We start from the raw sequence: 8,540 nt of genomic DNA, 5'->3' as shown, positions 1-8,540 counted from the left end.
TGAAAATGTACTGTCATTGACACAATTTGTACCATATTATTTTACCCCTGTCACATTTCTCCCTCTTCAGTTTTCTCTAGAGAGCTCATAAAAGAAATACACTCATAAAAGTTTTCATATAAAAACAAGGCAATAAGATGATATGGAATAGGAAAGCCTCATATGCCTTTCTTTAACATATTACACACATTAAATGGGTTATTTATTAGATATCTTTTTATGTGGGTGGAGGTGGGTAAACAAGGAAGACGTTATATATAACATTATTATATATAACGTATATAATGTTTTATATATATTTCTATAAGTGTGCATATGAATAATATATATAAATATACGGTTTTTTAAATATAATTACCTAACATATAAATATGTATATTATATAGTTATAACTACCTGGCCCTGTGATCTTGGCAAGAAGTGATGAGTTAGAAATCCCACCTCCTTTTTTGTATACCCATATACCCAAGACCAGCTAACGACAAAGGTCAACACTGACCTCGTGTATTCCAAAATACTTCATTATTCCTCCTGATTCACATAAGACTTGCTCATGTTGCCCTTGTTTACCTGTCTCGAAAGAATCCAAACCTCTTCTTTTTCTTCATGATCTTCTTTATTAATGAATGTTAATCCTATTGCAATTGTTGTTGTTGTTGTTAGGTTCCGTAGAGTCGGTTTCCGACTCATAGCGACCCTATGCACAACAGAATGAAACACTGCCCAGTCCTGCGCCATCCTTACAATTGTTGTTATGCTTGAGTTCATTGTTGCAGCCACTGTGTCAATCCACCTCTTTGAGGGTCTTCCTCTTTTCCGCTGACCCTGTATTCTGCCAAGCATGATGTCCTTCTCCAGGGAGTGATCCCTCCTGACAACATGTCCAAGGTATGTAAGACGCAGTCTCGCCATCCTTGCTTCTAAGGAGCATTCTGGTTGTACTTCTTCTAAGACAGGTTTGTTTGTTCTTTTGGCAGTCCATGGTATATTCAATATTCTTTGTCAATACCACAATTCGAAGGCATCAACTCATCCTCGGTCTTCCTTATTCATTGTTCATCTTTCACATGCATATGATGGGATTGAAAATACCATGGCTTGGGTCAGGCACACCTTAGTCTTCAGGGTGACATCTTTGCTCTTCTACACTTTGAAGAGGTCCTTTGCCGCAGATTTGCCCAATGCAAAGTGTCTTTTGATTTCTTGACTGCTGCTTCCATGGCTGTTGATTGTGGATCCAAGTCAAATGAAATCCTTGACAACTTCAATCTTTTCTCCATTTATCATGATGTTGCTCATTGGCCCAGTTGTGAGGATTTTTGTTTTCTTTATGTTGAGGTGTAATCCATAGTGAAGGCTGTGGTCTTTGATCTTCATTAGTAAGTGCTTCAAGTCCTCTTCACTTTCAGCAAGCAAGGTTGTGTCATCTGCATAACACAGGTTGTTAATGAGTCTTCTTCCAATCTTGATGCCCTGTTCTTCTTCACATAGTCCAGCTTCTCATATTATTTGCTCAGCATACAGATTAAATAGGTATGGTGAAAGAATACAACCCTGATGCACAGCTTTCCTGACTTTAAACCAATCAACATCCCCTTGTTCTGTCCGAACAACTGCTTCTTGATCTATGTAAAGGTTCCTCATCAGCACAATTGTTCTGGAATTCCCATTCTTCTCAGTGTTATCCATAGTTTGTTATGATCCACACAGTCAAATGCCTTTGCATAGTCAATAAAACACAGGTAAACATCCTTCTGGTATTCTCTGCTTTCAGCCAGGATCCACCTGACATCAGCAATGATATCCCTGGTTCCACATCCTCTTCTGAAATCAGCCTGAATTTCTGGCAGTTCCCTGTCAATATACTGCTGCAGCCGTTTTTGAATGATCTTCAGCAGAATTTTGCTTGGGTGTGATACTAATGATATTGTTCTATAATTTCCACATTCAGTTGGATCTCCTTTCATGGGAATAGGCATAAATGTGGATCTCTTCCAGTCAGTTGGCCAAGAAGCTGTCTTCCATATTTCTTGGCATAGACAAGTGAGCACCTCCAGCACTGCATCTGTTTGTTGAAACATCTCAATTGATATTCCATCAATTCCTGGAGCCTTGTTTTTTGCCAATGCCTTCAGAGCAGCTTGGACTTCTTCCTTCAGTACCATTGGTTCCTGATCATATGCCACCTCTTGAAATGGTTGAATAGCAACTAATTCTTTTTGGTATAATGACTCTGTGTATTCCTTCCATCTTCTTCTGATGCTTCCTGCGTCATTTAATATTTTCCCCATGGTATCCTTCACTATTGCAACTCGAGGCTTGAATTCTTTCTTCAGTTCTTTCAGCTTAAGAAACACCGAGAGTGTTCTTCCCTTTTGGTTTTCCATCTCCAGCTCCTTGCACATGGCATTATAATACTTTATTTTGTCTTCTCGATAGGCCCTTTGAAATCTTCTGTTCAGTTCTTTTACTTCAGCAATTTTTCCTTTTGCTTTAGCTGCTTGATGCTCAAGAGCAAGTTTCAGAGTCTCCTGTGACATCCACCTTGGTCTTTTCTTACTTTCCTGGTCTTTTCTTTCTTTCCTGTCTTTTCAATGACCTCTTGCTTTCATCATGGATGATGAAATTGATGTCATTTCACAACTCGTCTGGTCTTCAGTCACTAGTGTTCAATGGGTCAAATCTATTCTTGAGATGGTCTTCAAATTCAGGTGGGATATACTCAAGGTCATATTTTGGCTCTCGTGGACTTGCTCTGATTTTCTTCAGTTTCAGCTTGAACTTGAATATGAGCAACTGTTCCACAGTCAGCCCCTGGTCTTGTCCTGACTGATGATATTGAGCTTTTCCACTGTCTCTTTCCACAGATGTAGTCAATTTGATTTCTGTGTGTTCCATCTGGCAAGATCCATGTGTATAGTCACCGTTAATGTCGGTGAAAGAAGGTATTTGCGATGAAGAAGTCGTTGGTCTTACAAAATTCTATCATTTGATCTCCGGCATTGTTTCTGTCACCAAGGTCATATTTCCAACTACCGATCCATTTTCTTTGTTTCCAACTTTCGCATTCCAATTGCCAATAATTATCAATGCATCTTGATTGCATGTTCGATCAATTTCAGACTGCAGCAGCAGATAAAAATCTTCTATTTCTTCATCATTGGCCCTAGTAGTTGGTGCATAAATTTGAATAATAGTCGTAATAACTGGTCTTCCTTGTAGGCGTATGGATATTATCCTATGACTGACAGCATTGTACTTCAGGATAGATCTTGAAACGTTCTTATTGAGGATGAATGCAACACCATTCCTCTTCAAGTTGTCATTCCCAGCATAGTAGACCATATGATTGTCCGATTTAAAATGGCCAATACCAGCCCATTTCAGCTCATTAATGCCTAAGATATCGATGTTTATGTGTTCCATTTCATTTTTCATGATTTCCAATTTTCCTAGATTCATACTTCATACATTCCAGTTTCCAGTTATTAATGGCTATTTTCAGCTGTTCTCATTTTGAGTCATGCCACATGAGCAAATGAAGGTCCCGAAAGTTTTACTCCATCCACCTCTTTAAGGTCGACTCTACTTTGAGGAGGCAGCTCTTCCACAGTCATCTTTCAAGTGCCTTCCAACCTGGGGGGCTCATTTTCTAGCACTGTATCAGACCATGTCCCTCTGCTATTCTTAAGGTTTTCACTGGCTAATGCTTTTCAGAAGTAGACTGCCGGGTCCTAATCTGCCTTAGTCTGGAAGCTCAGCTGAAACCTGTCCTCCATTGGTGACCCTGCTGGTATCTGAATACCAGTGGCTTAGCTTCCAGCATCACAGTAACACACAAGCCCCCACAGTACAACAAACTGACAGACATGTGGAGGTCCTATTGCAGTAGCCTGAATAAAGTCATCTCCTTAATTGTTAGGTTTTTTTTTTATATGTCAGTGACACAGTAGTTAAAGACTTGAGTGCTTAACAAAAGTTTGTCTGTTCAAACCAATCAGTGATTCTGCTGGAGAAAGACATGGCAGTCTGCTTCTGTAAAGATTTACAACTTTGAAAATCCTATGGGGCAGGTCTACTCTGTCCTGTAGTGTTGTTTTAAGTTGGAATTGACTCAATAACTGTTTATGTACGTAAATGTATACACACACACGTATATAGTTGATAGTTATAAATAGCAGAATAGCTATACCATGTTGGACTTGGGAAAATGATAAATAATTTTTTCCTTTGGTACCCACAGTGTCTATCTTCAGAATCTCCAATACCAGTCCATCATTTCTAAGCACAATATGAAGCAGCATAAAAGGAAACATGAAATTTGTGGGATTTTATGCAGACCTTATACTCATTCCATCCACATATATGGAGCAGCTGTGGGCTTTGAGGCTGGATCAACAAGGCCTTAATTTTAGTTCCTTAATTCTTCGGTTTACGACTTTGAACCTATCACTGTCTTACTCAACTCATCCATAAAATGGGAATAAAACAGACCTCATGGAGATATTTTTAGATTATAAAAAACATGTATAAAGTCACTGGCAGTCAGATGTGAGTATACTTCCTTCTTCAAACCTAGCTATGTTCTCTCTTATCAATCTGTGAAGAAATGTATCTGATAAGCTCATCTGTATTAAGATGCAAATAATAGATAAAGCCTAAAGCTTTGCCTCTATTACAGGTATTTGATTTTAGACATCACATCCGGGGAAAACACTTATAAAGATTACCTGATTTAGAGAAAATAATTCTTAATGGACATTGTTCAGATGCTCCTAAAATCCAGCTATGCAGGCAAATATTATCTCGCCATGTAGAATAAACTTAGAATTTTATTTAAATACATAAATATAGTTATCTACACTTCTATATATTTCTGTTTTTATTCTAACTTAGTTATTTTGGTTTTTGGACTCACTGGGTTAAATATATGACTGTGTTTGTTTAGAAATGATAGTATGTACACATCACTTAAGTGTGCACATTTATGAGTGACAATTGCAATCAGAAATTAAGACTTTAGAAATCCTGTATTCAATTCTTACCCTCAGGTTTATGAATTTTTCCTGAGATTGTTGCTAATGACCAAGAAATCAGAAACCAAACCCATTGCCATTGAGCCTAGTCTGACTCATAGCAACCCCATAGGACAGGGGGGCTTTTGGTAATCTTAGTATCTTATGTGTGCCTGACAAACCCTTTTTCATAACAAATTAACACCTGGAGTCCCTGGATGGTACAAATGGTTAAGGCTCTTGCCTGCTAGCTGAAAGATTGGATGTTCAAGTCCACTCACATGTGCCTGGCAATCTACTTCTGAAAAACCAGCCATTGAAAACCTTATCCAGCACAGTTCTACTCTGACACACCTGGGGGGGGGTGGACCATGAGTCAGAATCGTCATAACAGCAACTGGTTGGTTGGTTAAGACTTTGTTGTTGTTGTGTGCTATCAAGCTGATTCCCACTCCTATCAACCTTATAGTACACAGTGGAACTCCCCCATAGGCTTTTCAAGACTGTGATCTTTATGGAAGCAGTTTGCAGTATCTTTCTCCTGAGAAGTTGGTTAGCAGCTGAGCACTTAACCACTGCACCACCAGGGTTCCGTGGTTAAGAATAACCTCCCAAAAAACCAAATCAATTGCCATCAAATCAATTCTGACTCATGCTGATCCCATGAGGAGAAACTAGAACTGAGAAGTACAGAATAGAACTGAGTTCCATTGAGTTTTCTTATCTATAATCTTTATGGAAGCAGACTGCCAGGCCTTTCTTCCACAGTGCAGGTAGGTAGGTTTGAACCACCAAACTTCCAGTTAGTAGCCAAAAGCACACCCAGGGACCCTAAACAACATACTCTGTACTATAAAAAGTAACCTGAGATTACCTTTGAGAAGCAAAGTTTAATGTTCTCTATAGAAATTCTGAAAATGTTGAGGAATTGAGGCTTATGCACTTTAACAATAGAGTAAATGATGATAACAGAATATTCAATGCTATATTAAGATGAATGGGAGCAGAAGGGAAGAGAAAGGGCAGGCAAGGGGAGAGGAGGGGAGGGCAGGGGAGGGGAGGGGAGGCAATGAAGAAAGAAGGGAATGTAGAGAAAAGATTGAACATACAGGTTCAGAGAGTCACAGAGTGTTGAAGCTTGATAGGTAGGAGATGGGAAGGCATCCCAGGCTAAGGAGATGGGAATTTGTATGCAGATCATATTTGGAGACTAATAAGGGGAGCATGTAAGAAACACAAAAGGGGAACCATAGAAAACGGGAAAGCAAAAGAGCTGACAATGACCCTACCTACATTGATCCGATACTGGAAAGTTCTATTCAAAAGTTATTTTTGTTGACGGCAACATATGAAAGACATTACGAAATATAAGGAATGTTCGCTTATCCTTACTTGATAACCTCATTTCATAAGCTTGTTACATGGAATACTCAGGAGAGCAATACAAACCTTGCTTCAATTTTGCACTCTCTTGTTTCATGGAGAAAAACGTGAAATGGCTATAGTTTTCAATAATTATAGTATAGTACTTAAGTTATTATTGATTTATATGTAGGGGTCTGGTGTAGTAAGATGAAGGGGAAGTACTAGGTATCACCTTCTAGATAAATTTAAAAAATTAATAATTTTATTAAATATAATCTGATTTATATCACACAAACTTGTAACAATTAAAATTAGAGTTGGAAATTTTTCCTGGTATTTCATGGTGGTATGATCTATCATACTGAAAATGACCAAGTCATGACATTATAGAGACACAATACTTATGTCTCAGCGTTCTGTAGAGAAACAGAATCAGTAAGATACGTGTGTGTGTCTATACATATACGTATGTTGTAGTTGTTGTTAAGTGCCCTAGAACCAGTTCCAACTCATAGTGATGCTATATACAACAGAATGAAACTCTGCCTCCTCCTGTGCCATCCTCAGAATAGCTGCTATATGTGATCCTATTTTTGCAATAACTATGTCAGTCCATCTTGTTGAGGTTCTTCCTCTTTTTTGCTGATCCTCTACCTTACCAAGCATGATGTCCTGATCCCTCCTAATAACATAACCAAAGTACATGAGACTAAGCCTCCTCATCCCCACTTCTAAGGAGTATTCTGACTACACCTCTTCCAAGATGTATTTATATGTTCTTCCAGAAGTCCATGGTATATTCAGTATTCTTCGCCAACACCATAGTACAAAGGCATCAATTCTTTCTGCATCTTTCTTATTCGTTGTCCAGTTTTTGTATGCATATGAGGCTGTTGCAAATATCATGGTTTGAGTCAGGTGCACCTTAGTCCTCAAGATGACATCTTTGCTTTTTAAGACTGTAAAGAGGCCTTTTGCAGATTTTCCCAATGCAGTATGTTGTTTGATTTCTTGACTATTGCTTCCAAGGGTGTTGAAGGGTGTTGATAGTGCATCTAAGTAAAATGAAATCCTTGACACCTTCAATATTCTGTTTATCATGATGTTGCCTATTGATCCAGTTATGAGGATGCTTGTTTTCTTTATTCTGAGGTGAAATCCACACTGAAGACTGCAGTCTTTGATCTTCATCCGTACGTACTTCAAGTCCTCTTCAAGTTCAGCAAGGGAGGTTGTGCCATCTGTATGTCACAAGTTGTTAAGGAGACTTCCATCAATCCTGATGCCTCCTTCTTCTTCAAATAGCCCAGGTTCTCGAATTATTTCCTCAGCATGCAGATTGAATAAGTATGGTGAAAGTATACAACCATGATGCACAGCTTTCCTGATTTTAAATCTCACAATATCCCCTTGTTCTGTATGAATTATTGCCTTTTTTGCTAAGTACAGGTTCTACATGAGCACAATTAGGTGTTCTAGAATTTCCATTTTTCAAAATGTTGCTTATAATTTGTTATGATCTACACAGTCAAATGCCTTTGCGTAGTCAGTAAAACACAGGTATACATCTTTCTAAAAAAATTTTTTTTTTTTTTTATACATCTTTCGGATATTCTCTACTTTCTGCCAGGATCCATTTGACATCAGCAGCGTTAGCTCTCTTTCCGCAGCTGCTTATGAATATGGGTTGAGTTTCTGGCAGTTTTCTGTTGATATACTGCTGCAACTGTCTTTGAATTATCTTCAGCAAAGTTTTACTTACATACTATTTTTCGATAATTTCTGCATTCCATTTTTTCACCTTTCTTTGAAATGGCCATGCGTATGGATCTCTTCTGGTCGATAGGCCAGGTAGCTGTTTTCTATATTTCTTGTAATAGAGGTATATGGGCTTCCAGCATTGCATTCATTTGTTGAAATATCTCAGTTGGTATTCAATCAACTCCTGGAGCCTTGTCTTTCATCAATACCTTCAGTGCAACTTTGACTTCTTCTTTCAGTACCATCAGTTTTTGATCATATGCTACCTCATCAAATGGTTGAAAGTAGACCAATTCCTTTTGGCACAGTGACCCCGTATTCCTTCCTTCTGCTTTCATGCTTCCTGCATAGTTCAACATTTTTCCCCTAGAATCCTTCAGTATTGCAACTTGGGGCTTG

This window comes from Elephas maximus, chromosome 5, assembly GCF_024166365.1.
Source record: "Elephas maximus indicus isolate mEleMax1 chromosome 5, mEleMax1 primary haplotype, whole genome shotgun sequence".
Taxonomy (NCBI): Eukaryota; Metazoa; Chordata; class Mammalia; order Proboscidea; family Elephantidae; genus Elephas; species Elephas maximus.
This window is presented reverse-complemented; position numbering follows the sequence as displayed.